The following is a 23,181-nucleotide window of genomic DNA, read 5'->3' on the forward strand; positions in this document are numbered from 1 at the left end:
AAACCAATTTGAAATGATTCGAGCTTTGTGACATGGTGCATTATCCTGCTGGAAGTAGCCATCAGAGGATGGATACATGTTCTCATTCTGTTTACGCCAAATTCGGACTCTACCATTTGAATGTCTCAACAGAATTCGAGACTCATCAGACCAGGCAACATTTTTCCAGTCTTCAACAGTCCAATTTTGGTGAGCTCGTGCAAATTGTAGCCTCTTTTTCCTATTTGTAGTGGAGATGAGTGGTACCCGGTGGGGTCTTCTGCTGTTGTAGCCCATCCGCCTCAAGGTTGTGCGTGTTGTGGCTTCACAAATGCTTTGCTGCATACCTCGGTTGTAACGAGTGGTTATTTCAGTCAACGTTGCTCTTCTATCAGCTTGAATCAGTCGGCCCATTCTCCTCTGACCTCTAGCATCCACAAGGCATTTTTGCCCACAGGACTGCCGCATACTGGATGTTTTTCCCTTTTCACACCATTCTTTGTAAACCCTAGAAATGGTTGTGCGTGAAAATCCCAGTAACTGAGCAGATTGTGAAATACTCAGACCGGCCCGTCTGGCACCAACAACCATGCCACGCTCAAAATTGCTTAAATCACCTTTCTTTCCCATTCTGACATTCAGTTTAGAGTTCAGGAGATTGTCTTGACCAGGACCACACCCCTAAATGCATTGAAGCAACTGCCATGTGATTGGTTGACTAGATAATTGCATTAATGAGAAATAGAACAGGTGTTCCTAATAATTCTTTAGGTGAGTGTATATATTCATATGTATTTACATTCAAATACTTTTTGTTATGTATTATGAGCCGTTTTTTGGGGGCGCATTATTGAGTCTTAGTTTGAAGAACCTTATTTCAAGTGACATTACCTCTGTTGTTTATGTTTATACCTTATTATTAAAATTGTTCTTTGTTTAATGCCTATTCTGAGTCCTAGGTTAATAACTGGAGAGGTAAGAGGGAGGGGGCCCTTTATTGGCTGATCTCGCTATTGTTTTCTGTCCCTGAGAAGGCGGGCCAACCTCCAGGTAGTGCCGTTGTGAAGGCTAAAGGAAAATCCAATTACCGGTAAGAGTAATTTCTGAATTTTGTCCAAGAGGGTTGTCAGATAATGTCTACCCTTTTAGCAAGCAAGAAATCTTTTACCTCTGCAAAATATATAACAGTATTAAAGGCTTTTTCTTTTATTGATGGGGAACCTAATCTTTTAAAGAATTCCCCTTTTCCAGAAATATCAGATTTTCTATAATCTGTGTTGGATAAGCAGTTAACGCCGCCAACTTGCTGTGCAAGAGATTTCTGTAGGCTGTCTCCTTTTACAGATTTTTTTTTTTTTTGGGGGGGGGGGGAGGTTGATGTTTGCAAATACTCTGCAACATATACATTCTTACAATATTCAAAGTAGTGGAGGAAACTATCTTTCACTGATAACATGACATAGCAGGCCAAAATCCATATGTGCGTGTATCTCCACACAGTTGAAATGTAATATTTTTTGCGGGAGGTTGAAGATTGGTAACATAGCATATACGTGTCTTATAATACTCAGGATAGTAGCAGTTTACATCAAATCCTTATCGGTGCATCTCCAGACAGTTCAAATGTTTGTGTGGTGATAAAGTCAACTGCCGGTAGCAGGTTCTTGTGGTTCTTGGTTCAGTGTATTTTATGGAAAGTAAAGGACAAACCCCCTGTGGGGTTTTCGCTCTGGTAGACAGAATTAGCGGACACAGTATAGAGGCAACAAGTTATTTGGATCAAACAGTTCAGTGTTTTATTCACACTTTAGGCAAGTGACAAAACAAGCAGTCATAATCAAACAAAAAGTCACGTTGCGGTGTTGGTGTTAATTCACACCATGCGGCAATTCTGCCTCAAAGAGTCATTGACCATAGCAGCACCAACCTGTTTTCATGCCAAACAGGTAGCAAGCCTTTATCCAGACACAAGGCTCCCAGATCCCAACACAGAGACCTCGCTTCTGAGCCAAGCTGCCTATGCTGGGAGGAAAATACCTGCCTTGCCAGACAAAACCTCTCACTGTGTCACATCCCCCCCCCCCCCCCTCCCTTTGTTCAACCCAGCAGTCATAATCAAACAAAAAGTCACGTTGCGGTGTTGGTGTTAATTCACACCATGCGGCAATTCTGCCTCAAAGAGTCATTGACCATTGATTCACACCATGCGGCAATTCTGCCTCAAAGAGTCATTGACCATAGCAGCACCAACCTGTTTTCATGCCAAACAGGTAGCAAGCCTTTATCCAGACACAAGGCTCCCAGATCCCAACACAGAGACCTCGTTTCTGAGCCAAGCTGCCTTTGCTGGGAGGAAAATACCTGCCTTGCCAGACAAAACCTCTCACTGTGTCACATACCCCCCCTTTGTTCAACCCTGAGGGGGTGAACACACGCCAGACAGTGTACCCAGGACAGAGCATCCGCGTTTCCCTGTAACCAACCTGCCCTGTGTTCCACCAAAAACGTAAAGTTTTGTACGGAGAGAAACCATTGGATGACCCGGGCATTTCTGTCCTTGGCCTTGCTCATCCACTTGAGAGAGGAGTGGTCAGTCACCAGGCGGAATTTTCTCACCAATAAATAATAGCAGAGAGATTCTAGTGCCCACTTAATAGCTAGGCACTCTCTCTCCACTATACTATACCGGGTCTCGGCTGGGGTGAACTTACGGCTAAGGAAGACAATGGGATGCTCCTCCCCGTTGACTTCCTGAGACAGTACAGCACCGAGGCCTACTTCAGAGGCATCAGCCTGTACTATAAACTCCCTTTTGAAGTTGGGCGTCACCAAAACTGGGGACCCACACAGGGCCGGCTTAAAAGCGGAGAAAGCCTCTTCCGCCTGATAATCCCATCGAACGATCTTTGACTTGTGTCCCTTCAACAGTCCTGTCAAGGGTGTGACTAGAGTAGCAAAGTGGGGAACAAACCTCATGTAATAGCCCACCATTCCCAGGAATTACTTTATTTGCCTAGTGGTGACAGGTCGGGGCCAATTCCGTATCGCCTCTATTTTGTTCACTTGGGGTTTGATGACTCCGCGCCCAATGACATACCCCAGGTACTTAGTCTCCTCTAACCCTATCGCGCATTTTTTTGGGGTAGCGGTTAGGCCAGCTTTCTGAAGGGAGTCCACTACAGCCTGCACTTTGGGTAGGTGACTTTCCCAGTCGATACTGTGGATGACAATATCGTCCAGGTAAGCCGAAGCGTACCGACGATGTGGACGAAGCACGATGTCCATTAGTCGCTGAAAAGTGGCGTGGAGGCATGCAGACCAAAGGATAAGACCTTATATTGATAGAGCCCCTCAGGCGTGATGAAGGCAGTTTTCTCTTTGGCAGCCTCCGTTAAGGACACCTGCCAGTAGCCTTTCGTGAGGTCCAAAACAGAAAAATACCGGGCTTGTCCTAACATCATCCACCCCGGGCATGGGATATGCATCGATTTTGAAAACCTAGTTTTTCGCCGCCCTGGCTGGTGTACCTTGTAGTTTACATCTCCAATTTTCCATTACGCCCCATGACAGCACCTGTGAGAGATCTTCCCCCTTCCGGACAGGAAACAGGAACTTCCCAGATCTTTAAATTGGTCCACTGACTTCCACCACTCAGTTCTTTCCTGTTTCCTGTCCAGAGACAGGAGGAGTTCTTCTCAGGTCTGTTTTTGGGGCTGCAGGACCTCTAGGGTTAAAGGGCCGAAACCTATTGGAGGTACCTGTCGGCATAAGTCTCCACTAGGAGCTGCTGAGAAGCCCGGCAGTCTCCCTTTTTTCAGCGCCATGGGGGGGATGCCTGGGGCTGCCTCATCGTCCCTTGCCAGGCCGGCGAAGTTCGGCCCGAGGGGGGAGGAGTATCTTCTCCTCTCATTTTGCGGCAGGCCGAGTCTGGCGGTGTACGGCCCATTTGAAAAAGGGAACGCCGGCCAGCCAGCATGGAGGGAGCAGTGGCAGCCAGATTCTTGACCGGACGGCCAGATCTTCCCTCCATTGCCCCCTTGAAGCAGCATCATGCAGGAAGAGGGGGAGGTTCAACTGCGCACAGACAGGCAGGAGCTGCATTCGGAATCCAGCATGGTACTCCTGGGGGTAAGAGGGGTTAACCCCCACCATCTCCCTTTGGGGAGTTTATTATTGTGGTCAGAATTAGACTGATTGGGGCTATTTATTAAATGCAGGTTAAAGAAGCCCCAAGAAAAGCTACCCACAAAACAAGCGCTAAGGAGTGTGGAATTTGCAAGCTAAAATTGGGCCCGTCCTACCCCAAAACATGTTGCCAACCTTGTCTGGATAAGTTAGTAGCAGACGAGTCACCATCTTTATTGCAAAACATCCAGGAGTTAGTTAAAAAGGAAGTTCGTTCTTCTGTGGAACATCTTAAAAAATCTCTGCCTAGCTCATCCAGACATAAGAAGGCTCAGACGATAGTGGAGGATACTACGGATTCTGAGTCTGAGGAGGAGGGCGCCATTGCAAGCTCAGATTCCTCCTCTGAAGATTTGACAGGGAAACTATTATTCAGAGTGGAGGATACGGATCTACTATTGAAAGCGGTTAGATCCACGATGGAGCTGGAGGAGGAAAAGGAGTCCAGGTCTAGGCCAGAACTCATGTTTGAAAGCCTGAAGCCAAAAAAGTCTAGGTAGGGTGTTCCCCATTCAGGGTTGTATCAAAGACCTGATTAAGGCTACTTTCACACTAGCGTTCGGGTGTCCGCTCGTGCGCACCGTTTGAAGGGGCTCACGAGCGGCCCCGAACGCATCCGTCTGGCCCCAATGCATTCTCAGTGGAGGCGGATCCACTGAGAATGCATCCGCCTGCCAGCGTTCAGCCTCCGCTCCGCTCAGTGAGCGGACACCTGAACGCTGCTTGCAGCGTTCGGGTGTCCGCCTGGCCGTGCGGAGGCGAGCGGATCCGTCCAAACTTATAATGGAAGTCAATGGGGACGGATCCGCTTGAAGATGACACAATATGGCTCAATCTTCAAGCGGATCCGTTCCCCATTGACTTTCAATGTAAAGTCTGAACGGATCCGCTCAGACAACTTTCACACTTAGAAAATTTTCTAAGTTTTAATGCAGACGCATCCGTTCTGAACGGATGCGAACGTCTGCATTATCGGAGCGGATCCGTCTGATGAAACATCAGACGGATCCGCTCCGAACGCTAGTGTGAAAGTAGCCTAAGCGTGAATGGGAGAAGCCTGACAAAAAATTATTTATCCCTAGAGCCGTTAAGAGAAAGTACCCCTTTGATGATCAAGAAGTATCAGCTTGGCAGGAGGTACCCAGGGTAGACGCCCCTGTAGAAAAAATAAATAAAAAATCGGCTCTTCCGTTTGAGGATTTAGGATCCCTTAAAGATCCAATGGACAAAAGGGCAGACGCCTACTTAAGAAAGAATTGGGAGGCATCCACGTCTGCCTTCAAACCAAATATAGCAACTACTTCAGTGGCAAGGTCATTAAAAGTCTGGTTGGAGGAACTAATGTCTCATATAGAGAACAAGACTCCTAGGGATTAGCTTCTGGAAGCTATACCAACCATGTCCAGAGCAGTAGACTTTATTTCTGATGCCTCCGTTGATGCATTGAGACTATCTGCTAGAGCGGCCACACTGTCTAATTCAGCCAGAAGGTCCCTATGGTTGAAGGGGTGGAAGGGCGATGTGGCATCAAAGTCTAAGCTATGTGCCCTTCCTTGTCAAGGACATTTTTTGTTTGGGTCAGCCTTGGACGACATTTTAGATAAGGCATCAGATAAGAAAAAAGGTTTTCCAACGCCGTCCTTTCCTAGACAGGGGAAGCCATTTCGGAATAGTGAGAGAAAGAAGGGTTTTGGGGATCAAAAGAAGGGAATGGAGATCGGATAAATCAAAAAGCGTGCTGTTTAAATCCAGACCTCAGACTTCGAGTTCCTCTCAGCAATGACGCCAGGCACCAGGTAGGCGGTCGTCTTCCTTCGTTACCGCAAGCGCCTGGGTAAGGAGTATTATAGAGGAAGGCTACTGCCTAGACTTCAAAAAGCTACCACCCAGGACATTAAAAATAACATCCATAAACCAACATTCTCCAAAACAGGCGGCACTTATGGAAGAAATAAACAACCTCCTGGCCAAGGCAGTCCTTGTACCAGTTCCGGAAACGAACAAGGAGAGGGCTTCTATTCGACCCTATTTTTGGTTCCCAAACCCAACAGTACATTCCGACTAATAATAAATTTGAAGAACCTCAACCAATATCTGACATACCAAAAATTCAGGATGGAGTCAATCTCCTCCAAGGTCCTTCATCTGTCCCCCAACTGCGTGATGGCCTCAATAGATATAAAAGATGCCATTCATCCATCATCTCAGAAATACCTCAGGGTAGCAGTAAAGATGGGGGACTCGATTGTCCATCTGCAGTTCAGAGCAGCGCCAGACTGGGGATAAAAACCAGCCCTGGAAAAAGTTGCATACCAGCCCCACAGCATTGCGTCATTATTTACTTGTTTATAATAGGAGAAAGCATTAATTTTAAAACACGTGTGTAAACACGAATATGAACTTTGCCCCACGATAGCTTTTTTGTAGAACCACCATTGTTCATATTTTTACAGTTTTCCCAACCAGGATGCCTCCAACTGTTGCAAAACTACAACTCTCAGCATGCTCAGACAGTGTTTTACCACGCCCTTTGACCCGCCCCTTTTTTGTCGGCCACCTATTTAATGATTGTTGCATGCAACATTTTACTTGACCAGCTATTTTAGATATTCTACGGCAGTCCTGTTACAATCCCCCCTCCCCCCAATGAGCCTTTCGACCAAATAATAAAAATATTTATAAAATCTCACCCATATGCTGCAAAAAATAAATAAAAATCTGCAATGTAAAATCGATAATAAAGATCAACTACAAACAAACATATTTCACATGAAAACTTACAATTACTTGGCTTGGCCCTTGGGGATCTCGGACACCACTTCACCACTTTGGCTGGGGGGGCTCGGTGGAGCTGATGTGTTTTATCCTAATGAGAAAGATTTCATAAAAGGATTTGGAGAAGGGGCAGAGGGATAGCAGAGCAGAGAGAGGCCGGTGCTGCCACTAGGGGGTCATACCATGGGGGAGTAATAAAGCCCACCATAATGCCCCCCCCCCCCCAGGAGTAATAATTCTCCTTATAATGTGAAAAACATACCCCTTTGTAATGCCCCCAGTTGAGCTAATGTTCCCATAATGTGCCAATATAAAATACCCCTTCTCAGTGCCCCCGTAGATGACCCCATAGTGCTCCCCCCCTTCCCCATAGTACCCACCATAATGTGTCCCAGTATAAAATGCCCCTATACAGAGCCCCCCATATAAAATACCCCTTCTTTTTAGCCTCAGTAGATGCCCCTATAGTGCCACCCAATAATCTGCCAATAATAAGTGCCCCAATAGATGCCCCCAACCCAATCATGTGCCAGTAAGATGTGCCCCCATAGATCCCTCCCAATCATGTGCCAGTAAGATGTGCCCCCATAGATGCCCCCCAATCATGTGCCAGTAATAAAAGCCCCCCCACCATCATGTGCCAGCAGCCAGAGCCCCCCTATCATGTGCCAGTAGCCCCCCCTTATTATGTGCCAGTAGTCCCCCTTATGTGCCAGTAGTCCCCCTTATGTGCCAGTAGCCACCCTCATGTGCCAGTAGCCCCCCTTATGTGCCAGTAGCCACCCCTTATCATGTGCCAGTAGCCCCCCTTATGTGCCAGTAGCCCCCTTATCATGTGCCAATAGCCCCCCCATGTGCCAGTAGCCCACTTATCATGTGCCAGCAGCCCCCATCATGTGCCAGTAGCCCCCCTTATGTGCCAGCAGTCGTCCTTATGTGCCAATAGTCCCCCTTATCATGTTCCAGTAGCCCCCCCATCATGTGCCAGTAGCCCCCCTTATGTTCCAGTAGCCCCCCCTTATCATGTTCCAGTAGCCCCCTTATGTGCCAGTAGCCACCCCTTATCATGTGCCAGTAGCCGCCCCTTATCACGTGCCAGTAGCCCCCTTATCATGTGCCAATAGCCCCATGTGCCAGTAGCCCCCTTATGTGCCAGTAGCCCCCCTTATCATGTGCCAGTAGCCCCCCTTATCATGGGTCAGTAGCCCCCCCTTATGTGCCAGTAGCCCCCCCATCATGTGCCAGTAGCCCCCCATCATGTCCCAGTAGCCCCCCTTATGTGCCAGTAGTCGTCCTTATGTGCCAGTAGTCATCCTTATGTGCCAGTAGCCCCCCTTATCATGTTCCAGTAGCCCCCTTATGTGCCAGTAGCCGCCCCTTATCATGTGCCAGTAGCCCCCCTTATGTGCCAGTAGCCCCCTTATCATGTGCCAATAGCCACCCCATGTGCCAGCAGCCCCCCTTATGTGCCAGTAGCCCCCCTTATCATGTGCCAGTAGCCCCCCCTTATCATGTTCCAGTAGCCCCCTTATGTGCCAGTAGCCACCCCTTATAATGTGCCAGTAGCCGCCCCTTATCACATGCCAGTAGCCCCTTATCATGTGCCAATAGCCCCATGTGCCAGCAGCCGCCCTTATGTGCCAGTAGCCCCCCTTATCATGTGCCAGTAGCCCCCCTTATCATGGGTCAGTAGCCCCCCTTATGTGCCAGTAGCCCCCCATCATGTGCCAGTAGCCCCCTTATGTGCCAGTAGTCGTCCTTATGTGCCAGTAGCCCCCCTTATCATGTTCCAGTAGCCCCCTTATGTGCCAGTAGCCGCCACCTTATCATGTGCCAGTAGCCCCCCTTGTGTGCCAGTAGCACCCTTATCATGTGCCAATAGCCGCCCCATGTGCCAGCAGCCCCTCTTATGTGCCAGTAGCCCCCCTTATCCTGTGCCAGTAGCCCCCCTTATGTGCCAGTAGTCGTCCTTATGTGGCAGTGGCCCCCCCTTATCATGTTCCAGTAGCCCCCCCATCATGATCCAGTATTGTACCTATATTAAAAAAAAAAAATTATACTTACCTCCAACGATGCGATGCAGGCCTCTTCTGGCCTCTTCCGGCCTGTGTCCCTCGCTATACGGCTCAGGCTACTTTCACACTAGCGTTCGGGGTTCCGCTTGTGAGTTCCGTTTGAAGGCTCTCACAAGCGGCCCCGAACGGATCCGTACAGCCCCAATGCATTCTGAGTGGATGCGGATCCGCTCAGAATGCATCAGTTTGGCACCGTTTGGCCTCCGCTCCGCTCAGCAGGCGGACACCCGAACGCAGCTTGCAGCGTTTTCGTGTCCGCCTGGTCGTGCGGAGGCAAACGGATCCGTCCAGACTTACAATGCAAGTCAATGGGGACGGATCCGTTTGACGTTGACACAATATGGTGCAATTTCAAACAGATCCGTCCCCCATTGACTTTCAATGTAAAGTCAGGAGTCCCTATTAATATACCATCAGATCAGAGTTTTCTCCAATCCTATGGTATATTTTAACTTGAAGCGTCCCCATCACCATGGGAACGCCTCCATGTTAGAATATACCATCGGATTTGAGTTACATCGTGAAACTCAGATCCGACAGTATATTCTAACACAGAGGCGTTCCCATGGTGATGGGGACGCTTCAAGTTAGAATATACTGAGAACTGTGTACATGACTGCCCCCTGCTGCCTGGCAGATGCTGCCAGGCAGCAGGGGGCAGACCCCCCCCTCCTGTATTTAACTTATTGGTGGCCAGTGCGGGCCCCCCCTCCCTCCCCAGTATTAATTGTAACCAGTGCGGCCCCCCTCCCTCTATATTCATCGGTGGCCAGTGCGGATTCCAAGTATTGTGACCAGTGCGGCCTCCCCTCTTCCCCCCCCCCCCTAATTAAAATCACCCCCCCCCATCATTGGTGGCAGCGGAGAGTACCGATCGGAGTCCCAGTTTAAATCGCTGGGGCTCCGATCGGTTACCATGGCAGCCAAGACGCTATTGCAGTCTTGGCTGCCATGGTTATTTAGCAACAAATAGAAGCATTATACTTACCTGAAGAGCTGCGATGTCTGTGTCCGGCCGGGAGCTCCTCCTACTGGTAAGTGAAAGGTCTGTGCTATAGGCAATGCGCCGCACAGACCTTTCACTTCGGTACTCTCCGCTGCCACCAATGATGGGGGGAGTGATTTTAATTAGGGGGGGGGGGAAGAGGGGAGGCCGCACTGGTCACAATACTTGGAATCCGCACTGGCCGGGCCACCAATGAATATAGAGGGAGGGGGAGGCCGCACTGGTCATATTTAATACTGGGGAGGGAGGGAGGGAGGGAGGGGGAGGCCGCACTGGTCATATTTAATACTGGGGAGGGAGGGAGGGGGAGGCCGCACTGGTCATATTTAATACTGGGAATCCGCACTGGCCACAGATGAATATAGAGGGAGGGGGGCTGCACTGGTTACAATTAATACTGGGGAGGGAGGGGGGGGGGGGCCCGCACTGGCCACCAATAAGTTAAATACAGGAGGGGGGGGGGTCTGCAGGGGGCAGTCATGTACACAGTTCTCAGTATATTCTAACTAGAAGCGTCCCCATCACTATGGGAACGCTTCTGTGTTTAGAATATACTGTCGGATCTGAGTTTTCCGAAGTGAAAAATCAGATCTGAAATAAACAGTTATGCAAACGGATCCGTTCTGAACGGATGCAAGCGTTTGCATAATAGGAGCGTGCAGACACCAGACGGATCCGCTCCTAACGCAAGTGTGAAAGTAGCCTTAGGCGGCGTGATGACGTAATCGCACCGCCTGCATCGGCCTAGGATAGGCTGCCGGCCTAGTGCTGGCAGCCTATCAAAGGAACAGGAGGGGACACACCTCTCCCTCCCCTGCCGTAGCATAGACATCTGTATCGCCGTCCTGAGGACGGCGATACAGATGACTATTGAGATGAGTGCTTCCACAATGGAAGCGCTCATCTCCTGCTGTGCCCTGCCGCCGTCCGCCCCCACTTGCCACCAGGGCCGCGGCCTTGCGGCACTCAGGACTGCAGGCCTAACGGGAAATTTCCCGGTATCCCGGCAGGCCAGTCTGGCCCTGGTTCAGAGCACTTCCCTTCGGGATATCGCAGGCGCCGAGGCTCTTCACGAAACCCTTCTCTTGGTAGGGCAGTCCCTAGAGGTGTTGATATCTCAAATACAGGAGGTCCTGGGGACCCTGATTAGTCTCGGCTGGTTAATAAATTAGGACAAATCGTCCCTGATTCCAGATGTGTTTTCCTAGGTGTCTTACTAGATTCCCAGATGCAGAAATCTTATCTTACAGTAGAGAAAAGGAGAGCTATTCAGCAGAAAATCAGGGCTTTTAGCAGAACCAAGGAAGTGTACCTAAGAAAAGCAATGTCTATTCTGGGTCTGATGACGGCTTGCATTCCTGCTGTGAGGTGGGCCCAATTCAGGTCCAGAATCCTTCAATGGCACATTTTGTCCAATTGGGACGGGGGGTTGCTATCCCTGGATCGCAAGATTGTGATCCCGGTGTCAGTGACCCGGTCCCTAACTTGGTGGCTAAAAACTCCTGACCTGAGTCAGGGAGTAGATTGGTTGAAACAGGATCCCCTAATAATTACTACCGACGCAAGCCCTTGGGGGTGGTGGGCCCATTCAGTTTCAGGGTTTTTCCAAGGCCCTTGGTCAAGAACCCAGAGTGCTCAATCCCAAAATGCCAGGGAGTTAAGGGCAGTCCTGTGCGCATTAAAGGAAAGTCTCCCATCATTGCCTCAAAAACATGTCAGGATCCTATCCGACAACGCCTCAGTAGTAGCATATATCAACAGACAAGGGGGGACAAGATCTCCTCAGCTAATGCAGCTAGAATCCAGGATCTTCTTGCTAATACAGGGGAAAGCTCTTTCTCTCTCAGCGGTCCATTTGAAAGGCTCAGAGAATCACCAGGCGGACTTTCTCAGCAGGCACAGATTCAGCCAGGCGAATTGGTGTCCGAATCAGGAGGTATTTCACCAAATAGAAGCCCTATGGGGATCTCCCACAATAGATCTATTCGCCTCGATAGAGAAAAAAAAATGCGAAAGATTCTTTTCTCTGAGCAGGGAAGATCAATCTATAGGCACAGATGCGCTCTCACAACCATGGGGGAAGGACCTAGTCTATGCGTTTCCTCCCATCAGCCTACTGCCCAGAGTGATTCAGAAGATCAGGAGGGAGCAGGCAACGGTGATCCTAATAGTACCGTTCTGGACGAGAAGAGTCTGGTTTGCCTGGTTGAGGAGACTATCAATAGCGGAGCCCTGGATACTTCCAGAAAGGTAGGACCTACTATATCAGGGCCCTCTATATCATCCGAAGGTGAAGAACTTGCACCTGACAGCCTGGATTTTGAGAGGCGATTCTTCAGGTCCAGAGGTTTATCAGAACAAGATTGGGACTCTTCTAGCTAGTAGGAAAAAGATCACCTCCGAAATCTATCTGAGAGTATAGGAGACCTTCCTTCAGTTTGCAGGGCCAGGCCTTGATTTGAGCACGCCCAACATCCCCTTAATTCTGAGTTTCTTACAGGAAGGCCTTAGCAAAAAGCTTAAACCTAGCACTCTCAAAGTCCAGGTCTCAGCACTGAGTGCTCTCTTTGACTTTAGATTAGCTACTCATCCCTGGGTCAAAAGGTTTATTAAGGGTTCCTCGACTATGTACTACAGTTAAATCTAAGTAAGCCCCGTGGGACCTTAACTTGGTGTTATCCGCTCTAACCAAGGCCCCGTTTGAGCCCCTTGGAGACATCCCCTTAAAGATGCTATAAAACTGCATTTTTAGTGGCCATTACATCCGCCAGACGAGTAGGAGAAACTATCCGCTTTGTCATCTTCCCCGCCATATACCCAAATTCTAGAGGATAGAATTGTGTTCAAACCGGATCCTGCATTCCTGCCCAAAGTACACTGCGTGCAGAATTATTAGGCAAATGAGTATTTTGACCACATCCTCCTCTTTATGCATGTTGTCTTACTCCAAGCTGTATAGGCTCGAAAGCCTACTACCAATTGAGCATATTAGGTGATGTGCATCTCTGTAATGAGAAGGGGTGTGGTCTAATGACATCAACACCCTATATTAGGTGTGCATAATTATTAGGCAACTTCCTTTCCTTTGGCAAAATTGGTCAAAAGAAGGACTTGACAGGCTCAGAAAAGTCAAAAATAGTGAGATATCTTGCAGAGGGATGCAGCACTCTTAAAATTGCAAAGCTTCTGAAGCGTGATCATCGAACAATCAAGCGTTTCATTCAAAATAGTCAACAGGGTCGCAAGAAGCGTGTGGAAAAACCAAGGCGCAAAATAACTGCCCATGAACTGAGAAAAGTCAAGCGTGCAGCTGCCAAGATGCCACTTGCCACCAGTTTGGCCATATTTCAGAGCTGCAACATCACTGGAGTGCCCAAAAGCACAAGGTGTGCAATACTCAGAGACATGGCCAAGGTAAGAAAGGCTGAAAGACGACCACCACTGAACAAGACACACAAGCTGAAACGTCAAGACTGGACCAAGAAATATCTCAAGACTGATTTTTCTAACGTTTTATGGACTGATGAAATGAGAGTGAGTCTTGATGGGCCAGATGGATGGGCCCGTGGCTGGATTGGTAAAGGGCAGAGAGCTCCAGTCTGACTCAGACGCCAGCAAGGTGGAGGTGGAGTACTGGTTTGGGCTGGTATCATCAAAGATGAGCTTGTGGGGCCTTTTCGGGTTGAGGATGGAGTCAAGCTCAACTCCCAGTCCTACTGCCAGTTTCTGGAAGACACCTTCTTCAAGCAGTGGTACAGGAAGAAGTCTGCATCCTTCAAGAAAAACATGATTTTCATGCAGGACAATGCTCCATCACACGCGTCCAAGTACTCCACAGCGTGGCTGGCAAGAAAGGGTATAAAAGAAGAAAATCTAATGACATGGCCTCCTTGTTCACCTGATCTGAACCCCATTGAGAACCTGTGGTCCATCATCAAATGTGAGATTTACAAGGAGGGAAAACAGTACACCTCTCTGAACAGTGTCTGGGAGGCTGTGGTTGCTGCTGCACGCAATGTTGATGGTGAACAGATCAAAACACTGACAGAATCCATGGATGGCAGGCTTTTGAGTGTCCTTGCAAAGAAAGGTGGCTATATTGGTCACTGATTTGTTTTTGTTTTGTTTTTGAATGTCAGAAATGTATATTTGTGAATGTTGAGATGTTATATTGGTTTCACTGGTAAAAATAAATAATTGAAATGGGTATATATTTGTTTTTTGTTAATTTGCCTAATAATTATGCACAGTAATAGTCACCTGCACACACAGATATCCCCCTAAAATAGCTAAAACTAAAAACAAACTAAAAACTACTTCCACAAATATTCAGCTTTGATATTAATGAGTTTTTTGGGTTCATTGAGAACATGGTTGTTGTTCGATAATAAAATTAATCCTCAAAAATACAACTTGCCTAATAATTCTGCACTCCCTGTACTTTCGGTATTCCATAAATCTCAGGAAATAGTTCTCCCCTCCTTTTGTCAAAACCCGAAGAATGAGGGGGAAGAGTCCTTTCATACTTTAGACGTGAGAAGGTGTGTCTGCACATATTTAGAGTCTACGAAGGACTTTAGGAAAACCCCACAACTCTTTGTTCAGTTTCAGGGTCAGAACAGAGGCTTGAAAGTCACAAGCCGTACCTTAGCCAGATGGATTAAGAGAGCGATAGGTCTGGCATATTCACAGTGAGGTTGTCAGGTGCCTTCGGATTTTTCATCTCATTCCACTAGGGCAGTAGCCTCTTCCTGGGCAGAAAAGGGGTGCGCTACCATTGAGCAAATTTGTAGGGCAGCAACGTGGAGTTCTCCCTACACGTTTTACAAGCACTACAGATTGGACCTTTTGTCTATGCAGGACATGTCTTTTGGGAGAAAGGTGCTGCAGGCTGTAGTCCCTCCCTAATAGTCATCTAGTCTAATCTGTCACAGGTGCTGTCATGAGACGTAATGGAAATACTTCAATTACTCTTACCGGTAATATGTTTTCCATGAGCCCATGACAGCACCTACATAATTCCCTCCCTAAAAAATAAAAAAAAAATAAAAAAAAATATATATATATATATATATATATATATATATATATATAAAATACAGTACAGACCAAAAGTTTGGACACACCTTCTCATTCAAAGAGTTTTCTTTATTTTCATGACTATGAAGGCATCAAAACTATGAAGTAACACATGTGGAATTATATACATAACAAACAAGTGTGAAACAACTGAAAATATGTCATATTCTAGGTTCTTCAAAGTAGCCACCTTTTGCTTTGATTACTGCTTTGCACACTCTTGGCATTCTCTTGATGAGCTTCAAGAGGTAGTCCTCTGAAATGGTCTTCCAATAGTCTTGAAGGAGTTCCCAGAGATGCTTAGCACTTGTTGGCCCTTTTGCCTTCACTCTGCGGTCCAGCTCACCCCAAACCATCTCGATTGGGTTCAGGTCCGGTGACTGTGGAGACCAGGTCATCTGGCGCAGCACCCCATCACTCTCCTTCATGGAAAAATAGCCCTTACTTTCAAAGTTTTCCCAATTTTTCGGCTGACTGACTGACCTTCATTTCTTAAAGTAATGATGGCCACTCGTTTTTCTTTACTTAGCTGCTTTTTTCTTTCCATAATACAAGTTCTAACAGTCTATTCAGTAGGACTATCAGCTGTGTATCCACCTGACTTCTCCTCAACGCAACTGATGGTCCCAACCCCATTTATAAGGCAAGAAATCCCACTTATTAAACCTGACAGGGCACACCTGTGAAGTGAAAACCATTTAAGGGGACTACCTCTTGAAGCTCATCAAGAGAATGCCAAGAGTGTGCAAAGCAGTAATCAAAGCAAAAGGTGGCTACTTTGAAGAACCTAGAATATGACATATTTTCTGTTGTTTCACACTTGTTTGTTATGTATATAATTCCACATGTGTTAATTCATAGTTTTGATGCCTTCAGTGTGAATCTACAATTTTCATAGTCATGAAAATAAAGAAAACTCTTTGAATGAGAAGGTGTGTCCAAACTTTTGGTCTGTACTGTATATATATTGCAAAAAAAATAAAATAAAAAATCTATATATAGTCAAGTGTTGTGTCAAAGAGGAGATATGCCTGGGCATATATTTGGCACAGTTTTCCTTGTGTTATTTTTTGCTTATGTTCTTAGTTTCACTGTATTGTTGGTGTATTGCTGGTCCAAGGAATCTTGTCAAATACTGAGTGGTGGAAGGCAGTGGACCAATTTAAAGATCTGGGAAGTTCCTGTTTCCTGTCCGGAAGGTGGAGGATCTCTCACAGGTGCTGTCATGGGCTCATGGAAAACATATTACCGGTAAGAGTAATTTAAGTATTTCTCGAGTACCCCGTAGGGCCCCTGCCACCTAGCCAGGAACTTACTGTCCACGGCCGGCACCAGAACCAAAACCCTATCATCCGGGTTACAGATCCGGACCCGAGCCTGCCGACTATAGACCCGACTCTAGGCTCGCTGAGCCCCCTCCATATGCTCCCTAACAAGAGGCAACACTGTCTCTATCCGATCTTGCATCTGGGTAACGTACTCACTGACACTTTTATGTCGAGTGGGTTGTTGTTCCCACGCCTCTTTGGCCACGTCCAAGAGACCGCGAGGGCGTCTGCTATATAGCAGTTCAAAGGGTGAGAACCCAGTAGAGGCCTGGGGTACCTCTCGCACTGAGAACATCAGGTAGGGTAGAAGGAGGTACCGATCCTTCCCATCTTTAGAGCCTACCTTTTTCAACATATTTTTTAATGTTTAGTTAAACCGTTCTACCAGACAGTCCATTTGCGGATGGTAAACGGAGTCCATAGTTGTTTTATGTGCAGCAACTTACAAAGTTTCCTCATCACCTTGGACATAAAAGGAGTCCCGGACTTCTGGTTCCGGCGCTGCCATGTAAAGGAGCGGCGCTCGGAGCTCCGTTATACCTCCGACTTACAGGCTCATTTAGTGGCGCGGGGATCGGGTTCCGACCCCGAGGGCAGTGAGGCCGCCGTCAGGATACCCACCTTGAACCCCTGGATGGACCGCTATCTCCTGCGGAGCGGTCAGAAACCGGCAGGTACACCGCAGCAGCCAGCCTCCCCCACCACAGCTAAGATGGCGGACACAGTCAGCCGCTGTTGTTTTCGGCTGAGTGCTCCCACTCCCCCCAGGGAGCTGCATCCCCCACAGACAGCCCTGACTTGTTGGACTATAAACAACTGGCCATAGAAGTGGCGACCGGTATAATGCCTGACATCCAGAAGACTCTGGAGACTTCTATACTGGCCTCTATCAATTCACTGAGAGAAGAGATCAGCCAGACAAGCTTCACTTGTAAGTTACAAGTGAAACATATGGAGAGGGAATTGCGTTCCCTGCAGAAGCAAGTTGGGGACTCTGACTCTGTTCTTAAACTTCAGCAACAGACCCTGGATTACCTTCGTTTCAAGGTTGACGACCTGGAAAATAGGTCCCGCCGCAACAACCTGAGACTGGTGGGACTACCGGAATCTGTCAATCAATCTGAGCTCCTGGATTTATGTGAAAGAGAGTTACCAGAAGCCTTTGGCCTGAATTTCTTTTGCAGGGTGGAACGGGCTCACAGAGTGGGCCCGGAAAGGCATCCCCCCAGAGATATGGCCGTGACACCTCATAACGGGGATGATAGACCGCGGCAAATTATCTTTAAGCTACTGGACTTCAACGACAAAGTGGCCTTACTTCGTAGCTTTCGCAGACGAAAGCAGCCGATCACTTTTAGGGGCCATCGAATATTACTATTTGAGGACTTTTCTGCGGTAGTAGTGAAAAAACGGAAGGCTTTTAGTCCTATTTGCACTAAACTTTATCAGAAAAATATTCGCTTTAAACTACTTTTCCCTGCTGTGCTGAAAATTCATCGTGCCCGTGGGGATACCGTCTCTTTCTGATCCCCCTCCGAGGCGGATGGGGCCCTCGACGAGATTCTGGAAGCGGAGCCACATGTTGCCGTGCCATTGCCTCGGAGGTCTTCTTCACGTTCATCTGTGGATCCAAAGCCACGCTGCCAGAGGGGCCACTCGCGCGATGGTTCAAGAAGACGTTCCGGAAGTAAAAGATTACGTTTCTGGGACTTTAGTAGACGCCTCTTCCAGGGACTCTTTTACGAGCCTTTTGGGGTGTGCTGGTAACATTTCGGTTTAAGTCTGCTTTATATTTCTTCCCCCCCCCCTTTTTTTGTTTGTGTATTTTTCCGGGGAAACAGGGCGGGGTCGCTTTGGCTTGCCGGTTGCCAGGAGCCTTTTAGTTCTTGGGAATCCATGGGTTCTCGCCTCACCTAAGATGTTTTGTTGGTTAGGTTTTGGGGGAGTTCCGGCATGGCAGAAAAAAAAGAAGTTCATACCCAGATTTGGGATAGACTTCTGCCATCTAGTCTAGGCGCCCGGCAGGTGTACCCTGCAGACTACATGGGCGAAGTTATTGTTCGTGGTTTTGTTTTGTGTGTTCCTTTTTTCCCCCTATCTTCCCTTTTTCCCATCCACTTTTGGCCCTCCCTGCCCGAGGATCCGTGGGTACTAGATCGGGGATGAAGATAGTTTCCTGGAACGTTAAGGGGCTCCGCTCCCAGGAGACTCATTTGGATGACAAAGATTTCTTTCGACTCAAGAAATTTTGGATGGGTTCTGTCCATGGATCCTCGGCTAGGGAGCGCAAGGCAGGAGTGATTACATTGCTTCACAAGCATTTCTCAGGTAAAGTGATTTCGGAATCACATGACACTGAGGGTAGATGGCATAGGTTGCTTATAGATTTTAAAGGGTCCTCTTTTAGTGTTCATGTTTATGCCCCGAATGATGGTCACAAACTCTTTTACGCTTTTCTGGAAAACAGACTTCATGCAGATGGGACCCCCAACAGAATTGTGGGGGGTGATTTTAACTCGGTTGTCTCTGTTATAGAAGACCGTAAAAGAGCAGAGGAAAATGAGGGACTGATGAGACTCTCTGACAAGGTCCTACCTACTTTCCTAACTTCCACAGGCCTTTATGATGCATGGCGTTCTCTACATCCAGACGAGAGGGATTATACATATTTTTCTCATGTCCATAATGCCTGGTCTCGCATAGATTATTTTTTTGTGTCCCCGCACTTGACCTCTAGAGTGATCTCCTCTGAGATACATGAGCTGATCATTTCGGATCATTCACCTATCACTATTCATTTCCAGGATTCGTACCCAAGGGGGACTGACTTCTTGTGGCGTTTTCCGCTAAGCTAAGGATGAAAATTTTCATGATATACTAAGAGGTTGGTGGTTGGAGTATCAGGGGGACAATCCTCGGGGTGCATCAGGTGTTTCGACCCATTGGGAGACTGCTAAAGCAGTTTTGAGAGGTAGGATCATTAGCTATGTTAGTAATCTGCGTAAGGTGGTTGCGCGACAATACCAAGAGACTAGCATGGCCCTTCAAGCAGCATACACTAACTTTCTCCAGTCGGCCACGGTTCAACGTAAGGATGAGTGGCTGGCAGCAAAAAGCAACTTTGAGTTGTGGGTGGTTAGACGGGAGGCCATGTACCGCTCAGAGTATCAGGCTGATCTTTTCCTCTTTGGGAACAAGCCGGGTAGAATGTTGGCGAATTTAGCCAGGGGTAGGAGGGCTCCCGGGGTCATAGCATCTTTGAAAGATGAGGGTGGAGTCTTACACACGAATCCCAAATCGGTCAGCGACTTGTTGGGTAGGTACTACGAGCGGCTTTACAGGGACACTCCGGGGGGATTCGAGGAGGGGACGCATTTTTTGTCCCAGATCAAATTGCCCTTCCTGGCGACAGAACAGCAGGGGGTCCTCAATGCGGCAATATCGGCGGAGGAGATCTTGGGGGTTATTGGTTCTTTGCACAATGGTAAGGCGCCGGGTCCTGATGGGTTCACAGGAGAATTCTTTAAAGTGCTTCAGGGTCAGCTTGCCCCTAAGTTGGCTGATTATTTCAACCATCTTTTGCGTACGGGTGACTTTCCTGCTCATGTAAATGTGGCCTACATTAAATTGATCCTCAAACCTAACAAGGACCCCCAGGACCCGGGCTCTTATCGCCCGATCTCTCTGATCAACCAGGATCTCAAGATTATGACTGTGGCGAAACCAACCTCGCCACTGGGTTTTGGAGAGGCCTGTTTATCAGCCTCTTGCCTCAGGATTATGGCCCATACTAACTTTTAAACCCCTGAACCTATTCAAGTGAATTTTGGATAGGTTTGTCCCCAAGTTATACTGTTTAAATTGATGTAAGTTATATGTATGGCCAATGTAAACTCACAAAGTTGTAACAATTTATAATAAGTGTAACTTGTCAGCTTGGGAGGAATATGCTGGGTGTGTTTCTATTGTGCCATTGTCCCATTGTGTGTTTAAATGGTGATGTCTGTCCTGTTATATCCACATGTGTATTGGTGATTTCTCTTTGTCTTGAGAGATAATTGGATTACGCCTCGGGTGTCTCCAGGGCAGAGAGGAGGAAACCATGATGCATTGTGGGTATGTATTGTCTCTGTGTATCCTACAGTGCTGCATATCTGTCCTATGTCACAGTCTTCATTCTGGTCCCCTAGCGGCGTGTACACCAGATGGGCTCGGTTGTTTTATACCTCCCTGTGGGCGGACCTGTAATTGCAACAACTGTAATAAAAAACAGGGTGGGTGTGCCAGCACCTCAGACCACTGCTTGACCCTCAACACGGAGCCTTGTCTCGTTATTGGGGGGATCCACTGTATGCTGATAGAGACTGATTGCCAGGAGTGTAAGCTGATTCCTGTTCGTCTGCTAGCAGCTATTCGTGAGGTCCCAGTTTGGAGTGCTATTTTGTATCCAGTTCTGGAGTCTGGTGTTCTGCAGTAGCTGTGCCTGTCTCTCAGAAAGGGGCATATCGCCTAAACAGATTTTAACCCCTTGTCTGCTGAAACGGTCCGTTACATTGGTGGCAAGCAGCGGGATCGTTCCTACAGCCAGAAGGACAGCTACAGGAGACACCATTTCTTTGGATTTTACAACTTAAGGGCAACGCATGTCTCAGTACAGCGACCCTAAAAGCACCAGGATGGAACCAGCAGTGGAGTACAGATACTCTGTGGAGGAATTTGACCGTATGATGTGGTTGCGGCTGAACTTCTTCGGACCCAATCCAGCTGAGAAATACGTGAAGTTTGTGAGGAGTCTAGTGTTCAAGACCCTACTATACCGGGCAGAAGGTGACGGTCAGCTGCCACGTTGGGTGGACCTCCACCGGAAGTTACAGTTGCGGGACAGAGAGAGCTCAGTCTCCCCTCCCCAGTGGCAGAGTGTCCAGCAGGGAATCGGGAGCCCAGTCTCCATTCCCCAGCGGCAGTGTGAATTGCAGGGAATTGGGAGCCCAGTCTCCATTCCCCAGCGGCAGTGTGAAGTGCAGAGAGAGGAGAGCAGCGTCCTCCCTCCCCAGCGGCAGGCTGAGTTACAGGGGGCAGAGGTAGTTGTTCCTGCCCCCCAGCAGCAGAGTGATATGCCAGGAAGGCAGTGTGAAATGCAGGGAGAGGAGAGCAGCGTCCTCCCTCCCCAGCGGCAGGCTGAGTTACAGGGGGCAGAGGTAGTTGTCCCTGCCCCCCAGCAGCAGAGTGATATGCCGGGAAGGCAGTGTGAAATGCAGGGAGAGGAGAGCAGCGTCCTCCCTCCCCAGCGGCAGGCTGAGTTACAGGGGGCAGAGGTAGTTGTTCCTGCCCCCCAGCAGCAGAGTGATTTTTTGGGAATTGGGAGCCCAGTCTCCATTCCCCATTGCCGAGTGTCCAGCAGGGAATAGAGAGCCCAGTCTCCTTTCCCCAGCAGCAGGACACTGTATTGGGAGCGGAGACGGTCGGTCGCCCTCCCCAGCGGCTGGAAGTATGTATGGGAGAGGAGCTCGTTACCCCCTCTCCCCAGCGGCAGCTTAACGCACCAGGGGGAGACAGTAACCCCCACAACAGTGCAGATGGGACCGTGGTCTCTGCACCTACAGCACAGGGGGTAGAGACAGTCGGTCTCCCCCTCCAACAACCAGACTCTAAGCCAGGGAGCAACACAGAGACCGGGAGTACCAGCTTCCAACATAACCTTGGTGGACTCACTGGACAGAGACAGGCTACCAAATGCAACAGGTCCAGTATTGGGTTGTGGGTGGGCTGCCAGACTAACTCAGGTACCGACCGGCGTGAGGTCAGGTATCTGGTTAGTCTTTCCGGGGGGGGGGGGGAGATGTGTGGCGAAACCAACCTCGCCACTGGGTTTTGGAGAGGCCTGTTTATCAGCCTCTTGCCTCAGGATTATGGCCCATACTAACTTTTAAACCCCTGAACCTATTCAAGTGAAATTTGGATAGGTTTGTCCCCAAGTTATACTGTTTAAATTGATGTAAGTTATATGTATGGCCAATGTAAACTCACAAAGTTGTAACAATTTATAATAAGTGTAACTTGTCAGTTTGGGAGGAATATGCTGGGTGTGTTTCTATTGTGCCATTGTCCCATTGTGTGTTTAAATGGTGATGTCTGTCCTGTTATATCCACATGTATATTGGTGATTTCTCTTTGTCTTGAGAGATAATTGGATTACGCCTTGGGTGTCTCCAGGGCAGAGAGGAGGAAACCATGATGCATTGTGGGGATGTATTGTCTCTGTGTATCCTACAGTGCTGCATATCTGTCCTATGTCACAGTCTTCATTCTGGTCCCCTAGGGGCGTGTACACCAGATGGGCTTGGTTGTTTTACACCTCCCTGTGGGCAGGCCTGTAATTGCAACAACTGTAATAAAAAACAGGGTGGGTGTGCCAGCACCTCAGACCACTGCTTGACCCTCAACACGGAGCCTTGTCTCGTTATTGGGGGGATCCACTGTATGCTGATAGAGACTGATTGCCAAGAGTGTAAGCTGATTCCTGTTCGTCTGCTAGCAGCTATTCGTGAGGTCCCAGTTTGGAGTGCTATTTTGTATCCAGTTCGGGAGTCTGGTGTTCTGCAGTAGCTGTGCCTGTCTCTCAGAAAGGGGCATATCGCCTAAACGGATTTTAACCCCTTGTCTGCTGAAACGGTCCGTTACAATGACTAAGATTCTGGCCAACCGATTGAGTCTCTTGATGCCCGCCCTGATAGGTCCCTCGCAGGTGGGCTTT

This window comes from Bufo bufo, chromosome 6 (assembly GCF_905171765.1).
Source record: "Bufo bufo chromosome 6, aBufBuf1.1, whole genome shotgun sequence".
NCBI lineage: Eukaryota > Metazoa > Chordata > Amphibia > Anura > Bufonidae > Bufo > Bufo bufo.